The following is a 5,280-nucleotide window of genomic DNA, read 5'->3' as shown; positions in this document are numbered from 1 at the left end:
ATAACAACAGATGGAGATATAGACTTGCAAACAGAGGGTACTGTTTGAAAACTCCTTTTTCTTACAAACTTTACAAAATTCGAACTAAAAAAATAATTTAATAACTTTTCGGCCAGATCCTGATACACGTGTTTACTTATTTTTCGAAAAGTATACCTAAAAAAAGTTTCAGGCAAATCAAAAATGTGAAATTTTTTTTTTTGCCAAATCCGTTCGATTTGTAAAAGAACGGCCCATATGTACGCTGTACATATGTGTGTGGGATGTGAATAGCGGAATAACGTTGCGAGAATTGAGAAGGCTTCGCTTATGTTTGTTTGTCGGTGCGTTTGTTTGTCACCTGCACAATTAAATTGCAGACGATTTGCTGGAGTTAATTTGTGGATACCGTAACTTTGTTTTTAATTTTAGAAATAATTTAACCGTAATTGCAGGTCGAGAGAAGTAGTTGGAGTGGACTTCATTAGAAGGAATTAACTATTCTATGGATACTATGGATTGTATTAAAATATTTATGAAAATATACACATGCAGCTGGAACACAGTATAAAAAAAAGAGTGCAAATCTTAGGGGACAATTTTATAATCGGGAATTTTTTTCTGTGGCTGAGTTTTATTTTACACAAAATTGGAATTAAAAATATATTTGAGAAATATATTTAGTTGAGTATTGTACTTAAGGTGTACAATTGTGAGCAAAGGATAACTGGAATATTGTCGTGCACAAATAGCGGAATTGAAATTAAATGCCGTTGCTTCGGATTAATCACTTTTGGATTTAGACATTATATCAAACAGAAAGTTAGTCGAAATAGGGTTCGAAAAACTGTCTGTATGATCGGCAAATAATAGTAAGTAGAACTTATCTGAAGCGGTTCAAGCCTGCTAAGAAAAATCCCAGGAAACTCCAGGATTTTAAAATCCAAAGATTTGAAAAACCGGCTTCGACTGGACCAAAATGTTGGGGCGGGGTCGACTGACTGAAATTGGATGAACGAAGTCCCAAGAACGAAGGTACGGAAAATACGGGAGTAAGTTGGGGTTTTTGCGTGACGTGCGTGGGTGTTTATTTATTTATTTACAAATCTAAACACTCACAAGTCTTATTACTTCTCTCACGTAAAGACTCTTGTCAACTCACCCTAACACAGCTCATCGATCGCCTGTGGTCCGGCACCATACTACCCTAGCTATCTGTGTCGCGACGCGAATCGTCCTGTGTTCTCTCTAGTGTCCCCGTGCTAGCAACAGGTGTGTCAGTATCCTCCTTGTCCCGTGGCGTGACCTTAACACACTGTTGAACCCCGGTTACACGAGTATCCGGTACCTCTACTCACACAGTCCATATCGCCCGTGGTCCGGCACCGTGATACCCATAATCACCCGTGTCGCGACGCGATCCGACTGCAATAAAACAGCGTCCCCGTGCCAGCGACGAGCGTCTATACCCCTCCTCGTCCCGCGGAGTGACCCGACCTTGTCCATCGAACGTAGGCAAGAACCAATGTTTGTGCCTAACCGAAGTAGACACTTGCAGGACGATCGCGTCGCGGCAATGGTAACGATGGTTACTGTAATTCCGGACCACAGGCGATGCGGGAACTGCGATGAGGTTGAGCTAACGTGGTTAGCTGCTAGTTGAGATAGTGTATTACGAGCCCTATTCCTAGAGGTAGGAAGTAGAACCGCGGAGTTATGAGGTGTGTTGATAACTGATTTATTGTTTACTTGAGACATTATTATATACTACTTGGAACACGGAAGTTTAGTGTAGTGATTAGTGAAGTAAGCTATATTCTAAAGTAGGTCAGGGATTCAGCAACTCTCATGCAGTGAGTGCTACTGAACGCCTGGTACTGTTCCCAATTTGGCTACTGCTTGATTTGTTGGGTGTGGTTATGTTGAGTACCTTTGGGTATGAACAATCTCCCCCCATTGAGGGGTTCCCTCAATTAAGGCGTGATGTCGGTCAGCCCTTGGCCGAATTGTATAGAAAGCACCTAACAAATCATTGACCAAGGAGGATCTTTCCTTCAACTGCGGCGGTTCCTGTTTGTGATTTAGGTCCTTCACATCTTCTTGATGCTGCTTAACACTCCCCTTTGCGATAAAATTGACATTACCGTGGGGACTGAAATTGTGCCCCCGTAGAACTTGATCATTTGGCATGTCTTTGGTATGTGGACCTTCTGCAACAAAACTAAGATATTTCTTGGTTAAGTTTAGAAATGTTGAACAAAAGTCAGACTTCTTGTAGGTTTTAAATTGATGAGAAGTCGGTTCTATATTAATTGGTTTTTCTCTTGCAGTGTAAAGTTCAGTCAGCTGCAATGAACCATTATATGTATCGGTTGATTCTCGATCGGACGAGTCAGTGTCGCTAGTTTTTAATTGGCTACATATATCTTCAGGCTCTTTTATTTTATGATCCATCAATGCTACGTTCGTTGAATGAATCCCTTCTTCATCGAGTGAAATCTCACCTTGCCGTTTGCTCTCTTCTATATCAAATTGATTATTATTCATCGAATTTTTATTTTTCGTTTGCTCATAAGCAGCACCTAGGACCACATAATTTTAGAGCATGTAGCCGCTTCCAGGAAATGGACCCCAAAACGCAGTGCCAAGCCATTATTCAAGTAGGAGCATGCACAAATTGTTTGTCTACAGCTCATAAGATTGAAAACTGTGGATCACCAGGCACTTGTCGAGGCTGCCAGCAACGGCATCATTCACTGTTACACCAAGTACCGACTAGCAATCTAGTGGCCGGAGCAGTAACCATTGCAGACTACGACCACTTAGGAGGATATACGCTGCTCGCGACCGCCAAGGTTTTATTACAAGGGCCAAACGGCCAACTACAAACATGTCGCGCTGTAATAGATAATTGATCACAGGTGAATCTTATCTCAAGGAGGATGGCAGATCTGCTATATCTTAAGGAAATGTCACCGATTGGAATATCTGGAATCGGAGGAAAAATATCAACAGTAATCAGATCAGCACTAAAGCTCTCATCAGTTACATCAGGGTTTGAAACACTAATAGAGGTCTTTATTATTCCCACAGTCATTACAGACCAACCGTCAGTACCGATTGATACCGATCTTAATATTCCCGAGGGACTGCCGTTAGCAGATCGTGACTTTCGGCAACCTGGACCCATTGACCTAACTTTAGGGATTGAGGTTTATTCTCGTGTAATAACCGGTGAACTTCTTGAACTAGGACCTAAAAAGCCTTTGGCACAAGGCACAAGGCTTGGTTATGTAATCACAGGTTATCTCAATAAAGAAACCTCATCTGATACAGAAATCAACCCTATTCTGGTAGAAGACAGAGATGATCTTGCAGGACCGAACGCTGCTTATGAGCAAACGAAAAATAAAAATTCGATGAATAATAATCAATTTGATATAGAAGAGAGCAAACGGCAAGGTGAGATTTCACTCGATGAAGAAGGGATTCATTCAACGAACGTAGCATTGATGGATCATAAAATAAAAGAGCCTGAAGATATATGTAGCCAATTAAAAACTAGCGACACTGACTCGTCCGATCGAGAATCAACCGATACATATAATGGTTCATTGCAGCTGACTGAACTTTACACTGCAAGAGAAAAACCAATTAATATAGAACCGACTTCTCATCAATTTAAAACCTACAAGAAGTCTGACTTTTGTTCAACATTTCTAAACTTAACCAAGAAATATCTTAGTTTTGTTGCAGAAGGTCCACATACCAAAGACGTGCCAAATGATCAAGTTCTACGGGGGCACAATTTCAGTCCCCACGGTAATGTCAATTTTATCGCAAAGGGGAGTGTTAAGCAGCATCAAGAAGATGTGAAGGACCTAAATCACAAACAGGAACCGCCGCAGTTGAAGGAAAGATCCTCCTTGGTCAATGATTTGTTAGGTGCTTTCTATACAATTCGGCCAAGGGCTGACCGACATCACGCCTTAATTGAGGGAACCCCTCAATGGGGGGAGATTGTTCATACCCAAAGGTACTCAACATAACCACACCCAACAAATCAAGCAGTAGCCAAATTGGGAACAGTACCAGGCGTTCAGTAGCACTCACTGCATGAGAATTGCTGAATCCCTGACCTACTTTAGAATATAGCTTACTTCACTAATCACTACACTAAACTTCCGTGTTCCAAGTAGTATATAATAATGTCTCAAGTAAACAATAAATCAGTTATCAACACACCTCATAACTCCGCGGTTCTACTTCCTACCTCTAGGAATAGGGCTCGTAATACACTATCTCAACTAGCAGCTAACCACGTTAGCTCAACCTCATCGCAGTTCCCGCATCGTCTGTGGTCCGGAATTACAGTAACCATCGTTACCATTGCCGCGACGCGATCGTCCTGCAAGTGTCTACTTCGGTTAGGCACAAACATTGGTTCTTGCCTACGTTCGATGGACAAGGTCGGGTCACTCCGCGGGACGAGGAGGGGTATAGACGCTCGTCGCTGGCACGGGGACGCTGTTTTATTGCAGTCGGATCGCGTCGCGACACGGGTGATTATGGGTATCACGGTGCCGGACCACGGGCGATATGGACTGTGTCAGTAGAGGTACCGGATACTCGTGTAACCGGGGTTCAACAGTGTGTTGAGGTCACGCCGCGGGACAAGGAGGATACTGACACACCTGTCGCTAGCACGGGGACACTAGAGAGAACACAGGACGATTCGCGTCGCGACACAGATAGCTAGGGTAGTATGGTGACGGACCACAGGCGATCGATGAGCTGTGTTAGGGTGAGTTGACAAGAGTCTTTACGTGAGAGAAGTAATAAGACTTGTGAGTGCTTAGATTTGTAACTGACTTTATTGAACTGTTGGTTAGCGCTTAAATACTATCATGACCCGGAAGAGTTGGGCTAGGCAAGCATCGGGTTGAAGCTGTAAGCGTGTTGACCTACTGTAGCTGGTTGTCTACGCTGCAAAAGTCAGCAGTATGCTGCTTGCTGCTTGACCCATACTGCAGCGTCGGCACTATATTGTGCTGCTACTGTGCGCCTGGTCGCTGTTCCGTATAAGTTGCATTGGTCGTCTGTACTGCTTGCTGACAACTTACAACTCCGTCGTGTTGGGGGTTGCGTGCGTTTGACCCGTGCTGCGCAACCTTGCTAGACTGAGCTGAGTACTTTGGTTACGAACATTCTCCCCCCCATTGACGGGTACGTCAATAAAAGCGGAGAGTAGTCAATGTTTGTCAGTTGTCGACATGTTGCTTGTTCCGTATACGGATCTGG

Source organism: Drosophila subpulchrella, unplaced genomic scaffold, assembly GCF_014743375.2.
Source record: "Drosophila subpulchrella strain 33 F10 #4 breed RU33 unplaced genomic scaffold, RU_Dsub_v1.1 Primary Assembly Seq33, whole genome shotgun sequence".
Taxonomy (NCBI): Eukaryota; Metazoa; Arthropoda; class Insecta; order Diptera; family Drosophilidae; genus Drosophila; species Drosophila subpulchrella.
The sequence above is the reverse complement of the archived record's forward strand: the minus strand, read 5'-3'. Positions refer to the sequence as shown.